This window comes from Meles meles, chromosome 4 (assembly GCF_922984935.1).
Source record: "Meles meles chromosome 4, mMelMel3.1 paternal haplotype, whole genome shotgun sequence".
Taxonomy (NCBI): Eukaryota; Metazoa; Chordata; class Mammalia; order Carnivora; family Mustelidae; genus Meles; species Meles meles.
The window spans coordinates 158497759-158520153 of record NC_060069.1 but is presented as its reverse complement, the minus strand read 5'-3'; positions in this window follow the sequence as shown (position 1 = coordinate 158520153).

The window sequence follows — 22395 nt, the reverse complement described above, 5'->3', positions numbered from 1 at the left end:
GTTAAACTTCTGACCGGGGTTCCTTTTTGGGGGTGATGAAAACTTTCTAAAATGGACTGTGGTGCCGGTCGCACAACTCCGTGAAGAAACTAAAAGCCCTGAATTATACACATGACATGAGTGAATTCTGTGGCATGTCAATCATATCTCAATAAAGCTGTTAAAAACTACAGAATGCCAAGTTAAATTTGAATTTCAGATAAATAAAGGCTTTTTTAAAAAAAGATTTTATTTATTTATTTGACAGAGAGAGCACAAGTAGGCAGAGAGGTAGGCAGAGAGAGAGGAGGAAGCAGGCTCTCCGCTGAGCAGAGAACCCGATGCAGGGCTCCATCCCAGGATCCTGGGATCATGACCTGAGCCGAAGGCAGAGGCTTTAACCCACTGAGCCACCCAGGCCCCCCTGCTCATTTTTCTTTTTTTTAAGGATAAGTGTGTCTGTTGCAAGAGTTGGGACATACTAAAAAATCGGTCATCGTTGATCTGAAATTCAGATTAACGGGGAGCCCTGTTCCCCATCGCTGAGTTCGTTAACTTGTGGGAGAATAACTTTTGATTCCCTGAAGCTGGTGTTTGCTGGTCCCACTTGGCTACCTGATTCAGACACGGGTCAGCCCGAAGTCCCTGATCTCTTGGAGCAGAAGGATGGCTTCTGTTTTCTGGGTGTCCCACCTCTGGAGCTTTCCCTAAACAATCTGCCATCTGTCCTGCCAGCCAGGGGGGATTTTCATGGAAGCGCTCAGAGCTGCTGATACGAGTGAGCAGGGCACACAGGCTATGTGGTAAACAACCTGATTCCTGTCCACGTACGGTCCTGTGGCACAAGCCCTTCTTTCCTGCGAACTTGTTTGAAATCAGGAGGCCTCCTGGCTCTCTTGGTCCCTTTTGCACCATCAGAGGTTGTCTGGGCACCTACCTACCTCCTCTCAGAGTCTCCGCTCAGCCATGACAGGTCCAGTCCATGTGCTCAAACCTCCTACTTTGGTCTGAGTCCCCAGCCTTGGGAAAGGTGGACTGGAGAAGGGTGCTGCTTCTGTCTTTACTCCACATCTTCTTCTAACCCCCTCCCCCACTATGGCTCCGACCTCTCCAGGGGGGCCAGGGCCAGGGCAGGGGAAGAAATAAGGGACAGGACAGACTTACTTCTCTCGTGCCAATATGAAGTTGGCCTTGGAGGGTGTTTACACAGACCCTTTCTCATGTTCTGCACACACTCATGAAAATTGTTGGATTCTACCTCATAATACAGCAGTTTGCTTTATTCTTAAATGTGTATATCGATCACCAGTCGAACACTTGACCTTTTGGTCCCTCCTCCACAGCTATACTCCTGCCCTCAGATCTTCAAGAGAAATCTCTCCTCCAGGAACGCAGGCACAGCCCTCGTCATCACATTCAGGGGTGGGGGGTGAATTGCCCGGTAAGTGGAGCCCTGGGATCCAGCTTGGAACCCACATCTCTCGAGGGTCGTCCTTGTATCCTGGTGAAACAGACTGGCATGTTTGGGGGTCATCTGACTTGGTGTCCAGGAAGCTCTAGGTCATTCTCTCTACTGGGATGAAGGCAGGTCTCCCAAATATTGTCTGACAAAAAAGACAAGCAGTGGCTTTTCTGGGACATTTCAGGTGGTGGGTTGATACTGTGTTATCTGCACTTGCTTAGAAAGGGGACTGAGATCCCTTCCCCAGCTGCCAGGGCCCCATGACATTTGCCAGACAATTGTTCTGGAAATTTTCCCGGAAGAGTCAGCTGCTCGGCTGAATGCAGAGGACTGGCGAAAGGCCATGAAGTCAACATTGCCATTCCTGAGACCCGAGGGTCCAGGAAGCAGGAACATCTGAGAAGTGCACACGAATGCGAGGCGGGTCTCTGGGGCCGGGGCCAGAGGGAAGGCGCTGAGGAGTGGCAGGGATGTGGACGGGTTCTTGTCCACCTCTGTCCACGGCAGCTTCATCCACGGTCCTCTCCTCAAGAGGTGGAAGCAAGCCAAGCGTCCATCGATGGGTGAAGGGATAAGTGAAATGTGGTCAGTCCTCTCCATGGAATATTATTCAGGGTTCAAAAGGAAGAACATTCAGACACATGCTCCTCTAGGGATGAACCTCGAGGATGTTGTGCTCAGTGAAATAAGCTGGTTACAACAACTCAGATTCTGTATTATTCCACTTACACGACGTCCCCAGGGGAGTCAAGTTCCTAAAGACAAAGGGCAGAACGGTGGGTGCCAGGGGCTGCAGAGGGGAGAATGGGGAGTTCGTGTTTCAGGGGACAGAGTTTCCATTTGGGAGGAGGAAAAAATTTCTGGAGACCGATGGTGGTGATGTTTGCCCAACAGTGTGGATGTGCTTAAGGCTGCGGAGCCGTTCATGTAAAAATGGTTAATATGATAAAATTTGTGTTAGGAATATTTTGCCACAATTAAAAAAAAAAGGTAAAAACCAGAAAGCCAGTGTGAGGGGCAAGTCCCCCACGGCCACTGGGAGGGACTTGAGGTCACTGTTCCAGAGTGCTGGGCACCCGGACTCGGGCTTCTCAGCCTCGGTACTCGGCTCCCCGCACTGGGCGCGGGAACAAGAGCAAATTCTTCTGTCCCAAGGTCAAGACGCTTCATCTCCAGTAGAAGGCTGCTCTCAGGAGTGAATTCTTTCCCAGCCGCAGACATCTGCTCTCGGGGGGAGCCAGGCGCCGATGCTGACGCAAGCCAGTTCACGCGCTGCCTCCTCTTCCAAGTCGTACACCAGTCCTGAGTCAGCCACATGGCTCTGACGTCATGCAGCCAGAACGGGCTGGAGACAGAAAGTGGACCCTTGTTCCTCTCTCCTAAGACCCAAGGTCTTAACTGCTCTTCGTTGGCACTCGTTTTTCAAAACCCAGCTCAGAGTCCCCTTTCCCCTGACAGCGTCTTGCACTTGCTGAATTGTGAGTTGTTTCCTTCTGCATATATCTTCATGGCCCCTTGGGCTCCTGGAGGACCAAGTCTGTTGTGGTTCGTGTTCTTGTTTGCCCACAGGCCTCCCCAGTTCAACCAAGCGGCCCTCTAAGGCAGGCATTTTTGTGTGTGTCCACATCTGGAGGTGAGCACCTGAGCTTCCTCCTGGCTTGTTTGCACCCTCCAAGGCCACCAGGGCGTCCTCCCTGAGAATCCGTGGAGCCGTAAACATGAAAACACAACGTTGTATACATTTCAAAATACCTCCTGCGGTGAGGACCCACTCTGTGTGGGATGCTCTGAGAAAAACAATGACTTCTGTTCTGCCAGGGGATCAAAATATTAAAGGGAGATTGTGTCTTTCACAGCTGGGAACAAGTCTTATTTTTCTCTGGCTTCTGTCTTTCATTGATTTGCGGCTCAATATTCTTTGGGGGCATGTCTTATTTCTACAGCATTCTGAGTGAGGAACAGATTTATTTGGTGGGTTAGATGAGCCGGTGTTGATGACTGCACCAAGGAGACACACTTCTGCGCCCAACAAAGCAAAATTCCAAGTTGTCCTTTGTCCTTCCAGATGTGCTTGTGCTGATACTGTTCTATTGATCACGTACAAATGAAGACTTTCTGCTCAGTGAAAGAGACCTCAGGTAAAGCGGACCTGTAGGGGTCACACCGGAGAAGATATTTGTCGTATCTCGGATTGATAGAGGGTTAAAGCTGTGGTCTGATGACACAGACAAAATTCTTGGAGATCATCAGGAAAAAGATCAGCTATCTTGCCAATTGGCATTCTTATTTCTTGCTGTTTTTTAAAAAATATATGTCCTTTATACATAAGGACGAACAAATTTTAGTGGTGGAAAATATTTAGACCAGGGAAGACGTAAGGCTCTGTTTCTGATGTTGTGACTTAAATATCACATCTTACTGTTCTTTTCACTAGTAGATACACTGATGCAGAAAGGCAACACGTTGAGGTAGAGAGACCATGTTATGTGCTGAATGTTTGTGTCCCCCAAATTTACTTGTTGAAGCCCTGACCTCCATGTAACTGCATTGAGATGGGCCTCGAAGGAAGTGACCGAGGCTCAACAAGGTCATAAGGGTGGGGTCCTGCTCTGACAGGGTTAGAGTCCTTACAAGAAGAGCCACGAGGAGCCTGGTGCCTGCCAGCTGGTCTGAGAGCTCTCATCAGAAAGTGACCATACTGGGACGTTGATCAAGGCTGCCTCCCCAGCCCCCCAAACTGTGAGAAAATAAGCTTCTGCGGTTTATGTCACTTAGTCTGTGGTAGTTTGTAAGCAGCCCGAGCAGACTGGACCAGACAAATAGTGTTGGATCAAAGCTCGGTTGAATTCTGGGTCTTCCACTTGCTGATTGAATAACTCAGACGAGTTGTTTAATTATTCTGAGCTTCATAAGTATGAAGGATTAATACGCCTTGCTGGTAGTTTTGTCGTTAGGGTGAAGGACAACGTTTGGCACTGAGTGGGTGCTCCGGGGGTCTCACTTAGTTGTGGAGGATGCTCTATGGTGGGTTTCTTTTCTAAAAGCCAGCCTTGTCCAGACCTTGAATTTTTGTGAAACAATGAATCCTTGCTCCCTTAGAGGAACTATGTCATTGGAATTGGCAGGACAAAGGGGACCCTTTTCCAAATTCAATATGTATTTCTAGATCGGTTCCTTTCATTGTAAGGTATTGGCACAGAATCCTCTTGGGAAGAAACTAGTTCGCACCACTCTTAATGGGGTGTGCAGGTGGTCATGACTAGGTCTAAACTCCCCAAAGAGGCTTTGAGGAACTGGAAGCCTGCAGATGGAATCCAACACCTTCACTTGGACTCGGTCAAGAGAAATGCATCTTTGCTCCAAGGAAAAATGCTTATAAAAGAGCCCAAGTGTTTACTTAAATGTGGGGAGAACCTTCGTTCTAGCCACGCACAACCAGTATTTAACTAGACACCAGCTACTACTTCTAAGGTGAATCTTTATGGAGGCATCAAGAACATTGAGAATCAGACACTCAATACTGTACCAGTATCGAGTTGCTGCACTTTTTGTATGCGTTGGGAGACGGGGTGTGTGGAGACATCTTTGCCAAAGTTGAACAAGTCTCGAAGCTGCTTCTGCAAATGTCTGAACTACCGTTATTCAACATCCCCCAAACCCTTGGATTTGGAAATTCTGTTGAGCCTGAATTTTTTTTTAAAGATTTTTTTTATTTATCTGATAGACAGAGGTCACAAGTAGGCAGAGAGGCAGGCAGAGAGAGAGAGGGGGAAGCAGGCTCCCTGCTGAGCAGAGAGCCCAATGCAGGACTTGATCCCAGGACCCCGAGACCATGACCTGAGCCGAAGGCAGAGACATAACCCACTGAGCCACCCAGGCGCCCCGAGCCTGAATTTTTGATGTGTGGTAGAGTCAGCATTTTCTAGGATTTCATGCATGGTACCATATTTTGATGTCCTACTCATCAACTTAACAGAGGATGAACAGGTGGAAAGAATCCAGAATTTCCTTTGTAAACTGATAGATTGGATTCCCAAGGGGACAAAATGTGAGATGGGAAAATTTATGTTACCCTTTTGGACCATTATTTCAGAATAAGTAATACTGACATTTGATCCATCAAAAAGTCTGAACAGCCCATGATGAATCCACTTTAACATTAAAGATAAGCCTTACTCCTTTTCTTCCTGAAGAAGGTGACCCTGTGTCCTTGATATGCCCCCCCTCATCTGTCATGGAGTCTTCTGTTCAGTGCTTACCTCCTCCATTTGCTGAAAGGCCACATCAGTTGTCTAAAACCATTTTTGAAGGTTCCAAATTTACTATGTTGTCTCTACAGGCTTTTCCACCCCTGTTCCACGCTGATGAACTTCATGAGCACTGGAACTGGGTGTGGAGAAGGTGGTCAGTAGGAAATGTCCCAAGGGATTAAAAATGTATCAGCAACCAGTGTGAATTTCTTGACTGTTCATCAAGAATGCCTCAGTGCGTTGTTCTGGAATTCTGGCATCGTTTCTTTTCTTTCTTTCTTTCTTTCTTTCTTTTCTTTTCTTTTCTTTTTAGTAGGCTCCACACAGAATGGAGCCTAATGTAGAGCTTGAACTCATGACTCATGAGATCAAGACCTGGGCTAAAATCAAGAGTCAGATACTCAACCGCCTGAGCCACCCTGTGGCATTGGTTCTGATCCAGGGAGACACCTCAGCACCCTCCAGCCTACCCACCCTTCCATGGCAGGTGACAGAGAGCCTCTGTCAGGAGAGGAATTTCTTGGAATTATACACTTCTTCTAATAATACAGAGATTAAAAAAATTAATTATGTAAACAACTGGCAGCAGAATTCTCAGGGAGGAAATCATCACAATGCTTGGAAAACACCTTGAAGGTTTGGGGTAGGAAAAAGACCCCCAAGAAGCAGGGCATCATGGGGCTCATGAAACCGAACATGTGAGCTGCTCTCTCCGAGACAAGAAGAGGCAGCAGTGGGAAGAGGGAGCAGAGGGGAGATGTCAGGGAATGTTAGTGATGGTGGTGTTTGGGTTGGGGTGGGCCAGACAGGAGCTTACAGGACTGTTAATCAAAGAGCCTCATCTGTAGCTGGAGATTGTTTTCAAGCCTTCAGTGTGAACCCTCCTCCACATTTCTCCGACTGATCTTCAGTCAAGCCCATCACCCTAACAGACGTTCCGTGTGAGTTAGTTTTGTGAGAATGTGTGCACGCCTGTTCATGCGTACGTATGTCTCCACACATGTATGTCCATTCACAAGGGTGCCTGCATGCACACATGGTCACACATGTGCAAATATTCATGGGTGCTTGTGTTCGTGTGTGCTGTACTCACCGTGCTGAGCTCTTTGGGTGTGCGTTCGTGTCCACACGCGTGTGCGTGTCCAGGCGTGCATGTGTATTCATGCACACTCACGTGTTTCCGTGTGACACAGGAAGGGAGCTGTGTTTCCATCTGGTCAGCGTGATGCAAGACAGAGACAGCCCAGGGAGACCACCAAGTGCTGATGGAGACCACAACTTCAAGAACCCTTAGAGTTAATGGGAAGGGCGTTATACCCTGCAGCCCACATGGGAGTTGGGAGTTCAAGCTCCCTTCAGCTAGGGCCGGAGGGTGCGGAGAACCCTGCTAGACACCTGGGTTACAGATTTATTTTTTTCCATTGTATTGAGGTATAGTTGATAAATAAAATTTGAGGTATGTTTAACAGGTACAGAGTGATGATCTGATATATGTTCGCATTGTGAAAGATTTCCACCACTGAGTTAATCACCACTCCTCACCTCACCTATCTACCTCTCTGTGCCTGTGTGAGAAAACTCAAGTTCTGCTGTCTCAGCAAATCGCAATTGCACCATGCGATGTTAGCAACTGTAGTCACCAAGTTATACATGAGATCCTCAGACCTTATTTATCTTGTAATAAAGTATGTACCCTCTTCCAACCTCCCCTTCTTCCCCCAACCCCAGTGCCTGGCAACAATATTCGACTTTCTGTTTCTATGAGTTTGACTATAGTAATAATAATAATTATTATTATTATTTTTAGGATTCCACAGTGGATTACATCTTTAATAGGGAGAATTTCTCACCATGGCTGGGCCTTTTCCCTGTGTCTAAAGAAGTCCCTCTGTCACCATTATGCTCCAGCAGAGGGCTGGGCTCAAAAGACACATAAGCTGTTAGTGGTTTCCTGAAGCAGATGCTGGGAGGTTGGCTAAGGGCATTGGTCTGTCCGGGTGTAATGTGTCACTCCATGCTCCGTGGTGGGAGCCAGCATGATGAGTTTTCACCGGCAGTGTCTCAACACTTCCTGGAGTGTCTCCGTGGAGGCTTTGGGGAGAACTTACACAACAGAGAGGATCTTGGGATAAAGTGTGCAAAGTGCTTACAATAGCTTCTGGCAGACAGTAGACACCGGTTAGTAGAACTTGAACGAACTTCAGGCGTTCCTCTGATAATCCTTGCTCTAACCACATTAGAACCACAAATCGGTTTCTCTTGGAAACTCTGCACCAATATGGTCCACCGTTGTCACAGTGAGTGGGGAGAAGGCGTTCTCCCAGGGGCTCTGAATGGAGAAGCTCCTTTGGAAGCATCCTGTCTGATGCCTTCAGCCTCTAGAACGTGGACGTACCTAGGGAGCAGTCCCCAGAGGGGCAGGCTCCAAAAAGCAACCTCTTGTCATTGCAAGGCAGTTCTGGCTTTATTCAGTGGCTGTTCTGCTCTCTGTTTTGTAACATAAAAATACTTCATTATCTCTCCTGACTCTAGACCAAAGCCTTAGAAGTAAAAGGCAAAACTATAAATTCAATAGAAGAAAATGTAGGGGGATACTTTTGGCTCTAGAGATGGGACAGGATTCTTGAGCAAACTTTTAAAATCTCATATCATAAGGAAAAATAATGGATAAAATGTTGTTGCCCATGAGGACCCCATAAACAAAGTTAGAGTCCAACAGATTTAGAGAAGGCTGTGGAAAGACACGTTCATAACTAAAACCAATGGAAAATATGCCAGAAACACTGGCAAACCTATAAGAGAAAGAAGGAATTCTTGGGGAGGAGTGGGAAGGGTGAAGGATATAAGCCGGCGATTTTCGGGAGTGGTGACCCCATACCCAAGCATATGAGGGGACCCCTGTTAGCAACAGGAGAAATACAAAGCAAAAGAATAAGAGATCACTTTGAGTCTATTAGGAAAATTAGGAAGCCTTTTAATGCTAAATGTGGGTGGGTAAGTGGATAGAGGACCCTCCGGCTCCACTGGCAGGTGTAGACAGGTACAGCACGCTGGAGAGCAAAAGGGTACACTTAATCTGTGTTGGCACAGGAACACTCAGTGATGAACACTGGGAACAGGATCACCCAGCAAGAGTGCTTCTGGGCAAAGATCTCAAATGCACTTGCCTCAGAACCAGAGGGGATGTGGATGAAGCTGCACTGTTGCGGGTGGTCCCAGGGAGCTGGACACACCTGGCTGCCTGCCGCTGGGGCCAGCAGGTGGGTGACGTGGAGGGACCTCTCACGCAGGACCAGCAGAGGGGATGAACTGGGTGTGCTGGACAGTCCTTACAGGGTCATGAATGTTCTACTGATGTCTTTGCCTCCTTCTTATTTATTTATTTATTTATTTATTTATTTATTTATTTATTTTCAGCGTTAACTGTATTCATTGTTTTTGCACCACATCCAGTGCTCCATGCAATAACGTGCCCTCCTTAATGCCCACCACCTGACTCCCCTAGCCTCCCACCCCCCGCCCCTTCAAAACCCTCAGGTTGTTTTTCAGAGTCCATAGTCTCTCATGGTTCATCTCTTCCAATTTCCCTCAACTCCCTCTCCTCTCCATCTCCCCATGTCCTCCGTGTTCTTTGTTATGCTCCACAAATAAGTGAGACCATATGATAATTGACTTTCTCTGCTTGACTTATTTCACTCAGCATAATTTCTTCCAGTCCCGTCCATGTTGCTACAAAAGTTGTGTATTCATCCTTTCTGATGGAGGCATAATACTCCATTGTGTATATGGACCACATCTTCCTTATCCATTCGTCCGTTGAAGGGCATCTTGGTTCTTTCCACAGTTTGGCGACCGTGGCCATTGCTGCTATGAACATTGGGGTACAGATGGCCCTTCTTTTCACTACATCTGTATCTTTGGGGTAAATACCCAGTAGTGCAATTGCAGGGTCATAGGGAAGCTCTATTTTTCATTTCTTGAGGAATCTCCACACTGTTCTCCAAAGTGGCTGCACCAACTTGCATTCCCACCAACAGCACCAACAGTGTAAGAGGGTTCCTCTTTCTCCACATTCTCTCCAACACACGTTGTTTTAACAGAAGGCAGACTTACTGATGGGTCACTGGGATGCGAGACCCAAGGCTCAGACCCAGATCGCCACTGTCTGGCTCTGCTCAGTTACCTGTTCCACGTCGCTTCTCACTGGTTTGATTTTAAGGAAGGGAACGTAGAGAAATGCTGGATTGAGTGTGGGGTACAACAGTGTTCTTGGGAAGGGACCCGGAGCAGCCAAGCATTCTTTGAGAGGGTGCCGGAATGTGCACATGGTCAGCTTGGACCCCAGGACGCCCCTCCCTGAGTCCCTCGTCTGTCTACAGAAAGGAAGGGGGGGAAGGAAAGCTCTCAATTCACAAAAGCTAGAGAAGGTGGTGGTGACGTTTTCAGTGAGGGTGTGGGGTCTGGAGACGACTCACATGAGGCAGGAAAGAAAAGGACTGAGTTCTGACAGAAACTATTATTTTCAAAATGTTTTAAAAAGCACATGACTCTCATACTCTTGCATAGGGAAGGTAAGTCCAAGTTTTGTTTGATGAACGAGGAGACAAAGGATGAAAACTCTGCCTCGTGCAGTTCCCTTTGCTCACATAGGCCACTGGGCATGTGTGGTTGTCCCGTGCCTGCAAAAGGCAAACCAAGACATTAGGGTAAGTCCCAGGCTTCTGTGTCCCACCAGTGTCCCACCGGCTCAGTCCTCTTGCTATCACGAATTTCTTCATGTTTGAGCCACAGGACCCGTATTTTCAGTGGGGGCCCACGTCATGTGCCTGTCCTGCCCTTAGTTCATGCCCCTGGAGCCAGAATTCCATCACAACATCTTCATTTATTTATTTATTTATTTTTTTAACTAAATTTAACAGGCTGAACTTTAAAATGGAAGTCTGTTATGCTTGAATTTTATTTCATTTTAAAAGCGCTGTACAGATTGGTTTTCTACAAAGGCAATCTGTCTACTTAGGAGTTGTTCTTTCAAGTAACACCTGATAACTGGCTCATAATCTTTCCTGGAATTAGATGTTTGTTAGCAAGGGAGGGGCTGAGAAGCCAGAGAAACAGAGCCCCCACCTAAGGTAAGTGAAACTTGGTACCAGCAAATTATTTTATTATATACTTTGAATGTTTAAACAGCTTTCGTCACTGTGGGGGGATGTGTGTCTTGGTTTGTACGGAAGTAGAATCTTTAGTGTGATCTCTAGAGCTACCGGGGAAAATACCTTTTTATTTTTCTTGGAAGGTGTGAAGAGTGTTAATTTTGAACAGCATATTGGGTAAACATGGACTCTTTTGTCGAACGTTGTACGTAGTTCTGAGATGGGAGGCTCTGTTCTGCTGAAGGGTTATCTCTCAGTTTCCCTGAGGTTGTATTTAAAAAAAAAAAAAAAAAAAAAAAGCTCTTGTCTGTAGGCAGGAATAGACCAAAGGAACATAGAACTTGGCCTAGGGGAGCACCCCTGTGTTTTAGACTTTGTGCTTCTGTAGGACGTGTGGGGAACAACAGGGCAGAGGGTTTGGTTTTCACTCAGTCGTTTAAGAAAGGCTGAAACATCCAACTGAATTTTTTCTTTTAAGATTTGTCTTTTAAAAACGCTCTACTGTTCTCCCTTGACCTATGTGTGCGTGTTTGGAGATGAATAACCTTTCATCTGTGCTGGAAATCACAGCTGGGCCACTTCTGTCAAAGTTTCAAAGTGTTCATTCTCAGTGTACAGTCCTGCCTGTTGAGGGATCCAAACCCAGGAGTGGGTCTTGACGTCGTCAACCTATTCATTTTAACATGTGCAACAGTATCGCAAGAAGCCTGTATAATTGAGAGTCGGTTTTATGCATATGACACCATTTTTCCCTCCAAGGAGTTTTAGTTTTACATAAAAATGAAGTGGAAAGTACAGAGAGTCCCCTGTACCCTCTCCCTCCTTGCCCTCCCTCCCCGCAGCGTCCAGATCATGAAAAGTCCGTGTGAGCACTGCAAGTTTGCTGCAAAGAATGGGCCGGTACTAATCGTTACCACTCACTAAAGTCCCTTGACTGCTGTAGGGTTCACTCCTCACGTGGTGTGCTCTGGGGCTGGACACATGTGTGATGACACGGACCGTCACGACAGGCTCCTACGGAGCCGTTTCACTGCCTACAAGTCCCCCGTGCTCTCCCCCTGCGGGCCCATCCCCCAATAAGCCTTGGCAAACCACCTGTCTTTTTATCGTCTCTATAGTTTCATCTTTTCTAGAATGTCCTGGAGGCGGAATCTCAGAGCGTGCAACCTTCCCAGATTCTCTTCTTCATCTCAGTGGCGCGCATGGAAGTTTCCTCTGTGTCTTCTTGTGGCTTGAGGGTTCCTTGTTTTAAATTGCTGAGAAACATTCCGCTGTACGCAGGTGCTGGAGTTAATGTATCCGTTCAGATTTGAAGGACTCCTTAGTTCCTTCCAGGTGTTGGTGATGATGAAGAAAGCAGCTATAGACATCCGTGCCCGGGTTTGTGTGTGGACCTAGGTTTTCAGCTCGTTTGGGTATATTATTTATTTAGACATTACAGCTTTATGAAAGAGAAAAAGATTGTTTTAAAATGCGGTTCCTGGATTGCATGTGAACTATGCTGTGTGTTCGGAACCTAAGTTAAAAGTGAATTTAGTGCCTGTGAAATATACTGGTCCAAGCAGTGGGGTAAGGCAGAGGTGATCACACAGACCCCAAGTAGACACTTTGCTCCCCCAGCCCCATCCCTGTGGGTCACGAGAGGTCACGACCTGGGTCACACACTAGGTCTCTGTATTAACTCGAATCTGTTTGAAGGCAGTCTGTGTGACCGGCTGTAAGGGCCGCCTCGTGATTGGGGCCAGGCGACGTTGTAAGAGATGAAATTTCTAAGGAGGTGTGCCGGGAACTGATCAGATGCTTTACCTGAATTAGTAAGGGGCCTCCTGTCAGTGTCTGGTTATCAACAGCCATCATCACCACGGGACCCGCCTTCCAGCCCAGTTTTGGATCTGCATTCCACACGGCCCTTCTCCCTGCTTGAGGTATATTCTGAAAACAAGCTCATGTCCCTTCACCTTTGACGTCGTCCTTGGCTTTAAACACTCTGAAGACCTTGTACATCTCTGTCCATGCTCGGGGACGTGTCTTCTCCTCCCATTAGTTTCTTTAAACACAGAACACTCTTTCATGGCTATGCTGGTCATCATGGTTTCCATCCGATTTTGGGACCGTGTGATATTTAGTTATTCCTGTTAAAACTCTTAGCATTACGTTGCTTACAAACTTACCTTTTCTAGGTTGGAATATAGCCACTGCAGAATACTATTTTTAAAGGATGGCCTGGTACAAGTTCCATTCCCAGTAATTACTGTGGATGCAAAAGTGTCTATTTCTTCCATCAGAGTGCGGGTGGAATCGCGAACAGAGAAGCTACCGCTCAGCTTCCGCAGTGAATGTTGAACCGTTCCTAGGTGCACGGTGGAAACAGTAATCCCGAGAGCTAGGCTTTCTCTGTATTGACAATAAATTGACAGATAAGTGAGGGGAAGGGAGACTCTCTCTTACAGGAGGTGCTGACTGATGAATGCAGGGCCATGTTGCGGTTGCAAAAATCCACAGTCTGCAATCACCGCAGTCAATATTGCTTTACGCCAGAATATCGGTGTGCATGTGTGAGCGTGAGCATGAGTGTGTGTGTGTGTGTGTGTGTGTGTGTGTGTGAGAAAGAAAGAGACAGGATTTACCGAGGAGCAAGATATTTACATATTTACCTATTTGCATAAAGCATCTCCCTGTCCATTGCGTAGATTACTCATTATTTGCAAGGGAGGAAATAGAGACAGTGCTGTGCAGACACCAGATCCCACTTTTCCTGGAGACTAGAATCAGCATCAAAGTAGAGGAGCAGGTGACACCAGGGGCTCCAGATGGGACACCCCACGAAGGACGAAGCATTCCGTATGACGTATCTAGCCGGGGGGCCGAGCCCGACACTAACAAAGAGGAAACGTCGAAGAAACCCAAGCAGAGGGACGTGCTGTACGATTACTTAGACCGCGTCCTACAAACGTCGTGAAAGACAAAATCTGAGTACGACGAAGGGAAATTAAAGGAGTTTAAAAAGACATGATTGCTAAGCGCCATCCGCGATGCTGGACTAGATAAAGGGGGAAATGCCACAACGAGCAGAGTTGGAGTAATGGACGGAAGTGGAACACGGACTACAGTCTAGAAAAGTGAATCGTATCAAAGCTACGTTTTCGGAGTTTGATAGCTTTCCTGCAGCTCTGTAAGGGAGCATCCAGGGGGCTAGGAAATGACTACTACTGTGTTGAGGTGTAAATGGCCATAACGTCTATAAGCCACTTTCCAGGGGTTGGGTCTGTGTTCATAGATGTGCGTCTGTCGTAGAACAAAGAAGAGGCAGAGAGGGTGGGAGGGGTGGGGCCATGAGGACGGGAAGGGAATGGGCAGGCGGTGACAGTCGACAAGGGAGTGCGGGTGTTTCCTAGGGCGGTTGTCAAAGGACCACTAACTGGGTGGCTTGTACCCGAGTTACCGAGTCTCTCACAGCTCTGGAGGGCGCAAGTCCAAAATCAAGGTGTTGGCAAGCCCACGCTCCCTCTGAAGGCTCTAGGGGAGGATCTTTCCAGGCTTTTCCAGCTTCTGGTGCCTCCGTGGGTTCCTTGGCTTGTGGTTGCTTCACTCCAGCTCTGCCCTGGTCTGTTTACTTATTTATTGATTTGAGAGAGAGAGAGAGAGAGAGAGAGAAAACACAAGGAGAGGGAGAAGCAGGCTCCCTGCTGAGCAGGTGCCCAATGTGGGGCTCGATCCCAGGACCCTGACATCATGACCTGAGTCAAAGACAGATGCTTCACTGAGCCACCCAGGTGTCCCTGCCTTTGTCTGTAGTGGCTTTCTTTCACTCTGTGTCTCTGCATGCTTCAGATTTCCCTTTCCTCTTCCCATAGGGTCACCAGTCATTGTCCTCGGGGGCCCACCCTAAATCCAGGATGATGTCATCTCAAGATTCTTAACTAATCACATTCTCAAAGACCCTGTTTCCAAATAGGGATATTTATTTGCATGTACAATTTGCATATGGGCATGAATTTTGGGGGGTGCTCTTAGAGACCCGGTACAGGGTAGGTCAGTGTAGACCTCAATGAGAAAGTAAGACGGAAAAAAAGCATAAAGGAGGCGAGGGACTGAGCCAAAAGCATTCAGGGTTAAGTGCTTTGCAGGAAGAGGGGGCAGCTGGGACAAGGTCCCTGAGATGGGGCTGGCCTGGTGTCACTGAAGGGCAAAATGGCCAGTGAATTCCTCTCTGCATCTGCCTACTTTCTGTTTTTTTTTTTTTTTTTCCCCTTCTGTTGAGTGAGGATTGACTGCCTGTAAGTGGCATCTGGAGAGACTGAGGTCCTGCACCAACACCCACTGAGATGGGTATTAATAGCAGTTTTCCTCTGTGGGGCGGAGAACCAGCAGGGCAGGACAATGGTCCCCAGCCACATGCTGCTGCAGAATAAAGCCACAGGCCTATCTTGCCCTTTGCTGCGGGCTGCTCTTTTTCTCCTGCTGGGAACGTATGTGCATAGCTCAGTGTGTGAAATTAAGTGCCATCCACTGAGTTATTTTAAAGCAGAGAAGGAGAAAAGCCTCCCGATCCTAGACACAGATTCCATTCCATGCTTCTGGGACTCAGAAAGTCCTTCAGGCCAGTGCCCGTCACCCCCGCCACACGTTTCCGTGTTTTATTACACAGATGGATGCACATTTATTAAATTAGTGAAACAGAAAACGTGGTGTGTTTTGCAGGCGACATGGGGGTGAAGTCTGTGGTCCAGGGGTAACAATTAGGCAACAACTGCCCTCAACATCCCTTTCTTTTAGTTTTACTTTTCATTTGGAAAGAAACATAAACTTACCTAAAATTCAAAAATTACAAGCTCAATCTGGAAAAAAAAAAAAAGGGTAAACGTTGGTCAGACCAAGCCAAGGGGCTAGGGCCGCCCCCACTCATGCACAAGCTTCTCTCGGCTCATCTGGAACCCGAGAGCCGGTGAGTCCAGGTGGCGTCCCTCTGATTTTCCGTGCCCACCTTACTGTCCCGGGTCCTTGCTGCCTGGAAGGAGGGCAGAGAAGGGCTGAGACAGTACAGGCTTCCAGCTGATAATGGCACAGAGGAGCGCGCTGGCCAGTCTGAACCATTCGTACGGACCTCTCCGATGGCCTCAAGTCCAGAGCAGGTGGAAGCAAAGGAACAACACAGGGAGGCTCCTAGCTGGGTCCCAGAGTGTGGGCCTCTGTCTTCCAGGCGTGATTCCTACGTGGTGACCCCGTCCACGCGCTGGGCACAGTGTCATCCCCAGCCCTGTCCTGATGCTAATTAGTTCACTGATTAGGTGACCCAGACTACGCCGGCCACCATGTGTTCAGCTAGCCTTGCCGAGGACGTGGCCAGTGCGGGTCGGAACCCCAGGCTCTCCACCCCTATGACCGAAGCTCTGTAGCACCTGCCGGGGCCTTCTTGGAAAACGCCTGCACTCACAAGAAAAGGCGTGGGTCAAGTTGAGAACAGCAGGGACAGCGTAGAGGCGGTCTCTCGGGAGGAGGTCATCCTCCTCCGTGGTCCCCAGGTGGAAGCCTCTGCCAGAGTTTTCTTCTGCTTCCTGGAAGCAGAAGGCTGCTTGGCTCCTGGGAGGCAGAGACTGAATTTCTCAGAGCAAACCCCCAGCTCCGTCACTGTCCCAGAAGCAGGGATGACATCCAGCTCATGGGCTCCAGCTGCACTGCACGTCTCTCTCGGTCTGGGATTTGGAGACATACACGCTTGCAAGCAGGCGAGGAAGGAAGGTGGCCAGGGTGCTGCCCGTGCTGGCTTCCCCGGCACCTGCCTCTTCCTGATGGGGTGGCCTCCGGCAAGCTGCTTAGCTCCCCCCAGCCACTGTCTTCTTGTTTGCAGAGAGGGGGTGACCGTGACGACTTGGGTGACTTCGGTAGTATAGAACCCGGCCCCTGGGAAGTGCTCAGTGACCCCTGATATTTACACATTTACAGTTCTCGACGTGGGCGTTAACCTCGCCTCTGCCACATCTTCCAACCGTTCAGGTCACCCACTAATCTGCTCCGTGAACCCACCCTCGGTCCCCCCAAACCACAGTGATGTCTACCTCTTCCCTTGTCAGTTTCACGCATCTCGCTGCCTCCCGATGAGCTCCTGACCGGACCTGCCGCCTGGCCCCTGCGGGTGTCCTGTGCATGGATTCTGCCTCCTCAAGAGCGAGAGGGGGCGCAGGCAGTGTTCAGTGCGGTTTCAGAGGATGGGGAAGAGCGCAGGCTGCAATCGCACCCCTGGGTTCCAACCCCGGCCACTTATTATCAGTGTGACTTTATTTTCTTGTCCGTAAAATGGGTCCAGCAACAGCTCCCCATATGGTTGTTGAAATGGATCGCATGAGATCATACACACAGACCTCTCAGAGCTGTGCTTGACTTGTAAGCGCCGGGCAAGTCCCACCTACAAAATTTTTGGTAAATTGTTATTTTGGACTCTCTGTTTCCTATCTGCAATGCCGTCGTCATGAAACCTGTCCTCCTCAGCTGCAGGGCTTACGTGTATGTGCTGGACTTGGTCCCGTAAGACTCAGTCATGGTAGCAGGTGCTGCTGTCCTCCTGGGGGCCAGAGCCCTGCCCTGGACCCCTTCCTTGGAAAGTTCTGGTGGAAGCTGGCCAAAGATTCAGCAAAGGACAGAAGAGGACTACTAACTAAATCTGAATTTCACATCAATAGCAAATAGTTTCTTAGGATAAGCATGTCTCAGATATGGCGTGAAATGTGCTTATGTTAAAAAATTGGCCCAGTGTTACCTGTGCCCCTGGGGCAAATAATACATTATATGTTAATAAAAATAATTTAAAAATCTATTGGATTTGAAAAAAAATAAGATCCAGTGTTGATCTGCAATTCAAATTTAATGGGGCACTCTGCTTTTTATACCACAACCTCACGAACTTGTGTGAGTCTCAGAAGGTAATTGTGGTCCCAGGCAGTGGGGGACAGAACAGAGGGGCCCAGGGAATCCCAGCTTGCTCTCGTCTGCTCTGTATCCCTGTGGCCTCGCCACTGGCTCTGCTGATGGCTTCCCACCCATCGTGCCCTGAGCTCCCCTGCGCCGTCCCACCTTGGCTACTTGGGTGTGCTTGGCCTGTCCTTGCCCGCATTTCAGGTATCCGGCCGACCTTGGCTCCCCCAGCCCCTCCCACAGCAGGTAAGGGCCAGTCCTCACTATAATCCCACATTCCCATCACACTGCTACCCGTTCCGAGCCCTGCTGGGGCACCCACAAACCCAGGGCCCTGATTGCAGCAGGTCCGTGGCACCTGTCGGGTTATTAAACCACTGGACCCTCTTCTCCCCCTCATCAGGATCCCTTTCCTGAGCGAAAAACCAAAATCCGTCCCGGGTTTAGTTTGGAGCAGCACCGAGAACATCTTTCCAACTTCTCAGCACAGAAAGCAGCCCTATTGGAGGCCATTCCCTCGGGATCTTCCCTCCTTTGAACAGCTTTTTCGTGTATTTGCACAAAACCCCTGCGGGAGAGCATCTCCAGTTACGGTTCTGGTGGTCACCGTGCTAGCCGGGAGCACCTCTGGAAGCGGGCGGGCTTCAGTCAGCTCACCTGCCAGCCGGAGGCTCAGAGTCGGTGCAGTTCACTCCGCAGGACCTCGGTCACTGCAGTCTTAACCGAAGGTGACCTCTCCATCCCCTCGCTTTTCCCAATCTGCTCCTCTTGGGGTCTTCTAATCTCAGAACCTGGAAAATCCATGACTCCAGGTCCTTAGATCCAAACTCTTGAGTTCCAGACTCTTCCCTTTCTCTCCCATCGGACCCGTCTGTCCAGAGCCACGTCTCATCCCTCCCTTCCCTTCTGTCCTCAGAGGCAGCACTCTCTCTCCCTCCCTGATCCCAGCTTGCACCCTGATGTCCCCCATCTGTCCCCTATACAGTGGTCAGAATGAACTTTTCAAAGATGTCACCCCTTTGCTGAAAATGCTATAGCATCGTCTTTTTCATGCAGCATAAAATCTGTAAGTCTGGATCTTAGTTTTCAAGGATGTAGGTGGTCCGGCCCCGAAGTGTCCCCTACCTCTTTCCTGGCCCTCCTGCCCGCTCTGTTTCAGACACACTGGTCTTGCTGTGCCTGCCCTATACCTGGGCTGCCCCCATATCTAGCTTCATACTTGCTGGTCCTCCTGGATGAGATGTGCTTTCTCCTGGCACAGGGACAAATGCTCATTCCCTTTCTTCGCAATGTCTTTGCTCAAACAAGCCCTCATCCAACAGGACTCTTCTTTGCCTCATTTTTCCCTCTTGGCATGCGTGGTCTCTTGACCTGCTATGTGCATTTGTCCATTGACTGTCTCCCTGGGGGACTCTGTGTTGCCCACTGCCTCATCCCAACCATGGAGGAAGGCTTACGGGACATCGTGAACACTGAGCGGGTGGATGGTGCAGAACGAATGAGGCATGTGCCGGTGGAGAGGGTGGGAGGCTGGCCGGCCCATGTGCTCCAGGAATGAGTACGTTCTCAGGGCGGCTCAGGCTGTGGCAGGGAAATCACGTGATAGTGAACCAAACTTCTGGAAGTCTCTGCCCATGTCCCCCTTTGTGTGCTTGTTGAGCTCGTTTTGATTCTGTGTGCTTTATTTGTTTTTTTTAAAGATTTTATTTATTTATTGGAGAGGGAGAGAGAGTGAGAGAGAGTGAGAGAAAGAGCAGGAGCAGGAAGGAGGGGCAGAGGGAGAGGGAGAAGCAGACTCTCCACTGAGCCAGGAGCCTGATGCTGGACTCGATCTGAGCACCCTGGGATCCTGACCTGAACCGAAGGCAGACACTTAACCGACTGAGCCACCCAGGCGCCCCAGTTCTGTGCTCCTTAGATCTGGTAATTCTTCCTTTTCCTTTTTTTTTTTTTTTTTTTTTACTGTCCTGAATATCTGTAAGTCATGAGCACTCTCAGGTGTTTGAAAAGACAGTGACAGAACACGCCTCGCCCTCCACAACAGAAGCAATGAAAGGCTTGGCTCGGTGGCCCTGGCCCTCAGGCGGTTCCTCCAGTCACTCTGGCCCTTGCAAGCCCTCCAGCTACTCTCAGAGGTTGAAGGGACACATGTTCTGTCCCTTTAGCAGTTAGAAAACCAAGGTTTGCAGAGCTAAATGCCCACCCTGATCTCAGATCCCTTGAGTGTTAGAGATCACACATACCAACCATTTCTTCCTTGTTTTTCCTCCCCAAGATTTTATTTATTTATTTACTTATTTGCCAGAGAGAGAGAGAGCAAGCAAGCATGGGTGTGCGCACACCAGTGGGGATGGGGCAGAGGGAGAAGGAGAAGCAGGCTCCCCGCTGAGCAGGGAGCTCGAATGGGGGCTCGATCCCAAGACCCCAGGATCATGACCTGAGCCACAGTCAGACGCTTAATGGATGGAGCCACCCAGGCGCCCCTCTTCCTTGTTTTTAATTTAAAAAACATATCAAATAAAGAGAAGTTTCAGATAAAAACGCGGAGAGAAAAGCTGCCCGGAATCCCTCACCTCTGACGGGTGTTTTCATCCACCCACCAGGCCGCATTCATGCAGCAGGTGTGACTCATCACTTCCAGAAACGTTTCATCATATCACCACCATATTGGTCTCTCAATAATCATTTTTTTAAAAAGGTTTTATTTATTTATTTATTTGAGAAAGAGAGTGAGAACCAGCACAAGCAGAGGGAGGGGCAGAGGGAGAAACGGGCTCCCCGTTAAGCAGAGAGCCCAATGCGGGACCTGATCCCAGGACCCTGGAACCATGACCTGAGCTGAAGGCAGATGCTTCACCATCTGAGCCACCCAGGCGCTCTCCCAATAATCATTTTTAACGGCTGCGCAGTAGCCCACCAAATGCGAATTCCTGATAACATGCCTTCAGGTCATTTCCATTTATTTTTAAGCTAAAATATTGCAGTGAAAAATTTTGAGTTCTCTTGTTTCCTTTTCTTCTGAAGCCAGGTTTTAGAACTCAGGGAGGGGTCGATGTGTTGTCCCACGCGGAAGCTGGAGTCCTAACCCTCATTTCCCTGGTTGGGACCTTATCTGGAAATAGGGTCTTTGCAGGTGTAACACGGCTGAGACGAGGTCATTAGGGTGGGTGCTGATCCGACAGAACTGGTGTTCGGGAGAGGAGGAGAGCGTAGCCCGGGGACAGAGACCCCCGAGAGGAAGCCATGTGGGGACAGACATAGAACTGGGTGGTGCTTCTGCCAGCCGGGACCACCAGCGAATGCCAACCACCTTGGGAAACTGGGAGAGGCACAAAACAGTCATCCCCTGGAGGCCTGGGACACCTTGATTCCTGACTTCTGGCCTCCAGGCTGTGAGACTATCCATTCCTGCAGTCCTACCCCTTTAGCAGCTGCAGGGAATGGAGACATACTCTGGTTCTGGAATCCTCTCCAGTAGCCCACATAAGCCCAGATCTGGCTCACAGGTCGTGGTGAGCCTGGGTGACCACATGAGCTGGTACAGGTCCGGCCATCTTGGTGGTGGAGCCTCTGACGGGCTACCCTGGCTTTCCTCCAGCAACATCCCATGGGATGATGGAATCTGAAGACATTGTCCCTCCAGGTCAGCCGTGCAGCGGGCCAGGGGACCATGGAGGCCAGCTTCACAGTCCTGGTCCGCGTTTGGCTCGCTGTCCTCAACCTGCTCCGCCCACGTGTCAAGACATAGGTGCGGGCTCAGGGATGGGTCACTTCTCCTCGCCTCACCCCGGAACTGGCCAGCCCTCATTACTGCTGGGTGTCACTGTCCCTGACATCACAGCCCCAACAGCCCTGCATGTGTGCCATTGAGGGCTTAATGTGGGTGGGGTCCTGCCTCTTGGCCGGACCTGCCTCTGCCGGGGCGGTACTGACATTATTTCAGTGTCCACTGATAATGTGGGGCCTGAACGGATGTCGGTGATAACAGATCGTCTTCTCCCACTGGCTTGCGGCTTTGCTCTGCTTGCAAATATTCTCGGTGGCACGAAAAGGTGACCCTTCCCCCATTTGGTCAGTTGTTCTCCCTGCACTGAATTTTGAGCTAAGCTGAAGGTACCAGCTAGGCTTTGGCAGAGATGAACTCTGCTCACAGCGCGGGTTACCAGAGAGGCAGGAATAAGGAGGCTGTGGCCAAGGTCCTCACCCGAACCACGTCTGTGCCTCTTTCCAGAAAAGACATGGCCGTGCCCTTGGTCCGGGATCCCCTTCTCCTTTCAACCACCTGGAAAATGGCGTTTAGGGGCATAAGTCTCACTTGCATGATGTCGGACAGGAACGCAGGACAGGCATCCTGGGTATGCGGTGGGGGGGATCTTGGCTCTGGGGTCGGGGCGGGGAGAGGCTCATGATGGCGGGAGAGTGTGGGAGCTGGGGAGCAGTTCCCGAGAGCCAGCAGGCACCCTGTTGTCAATGCCAGTTTCACAGCAGGAGGGAATGTCCCAGGTGTCTGTCCACAGCTTTGTAAACGAAGAAACTGAGGCAGAGTCGTATTATGCAAGGGTGAGAGCCAGAAGGGGCTGGGGACCTGAGTTTCCCAAATTCCCCACTTGGGACTTTGTCCCTGCCCCATATGTGAGAGAAAAAC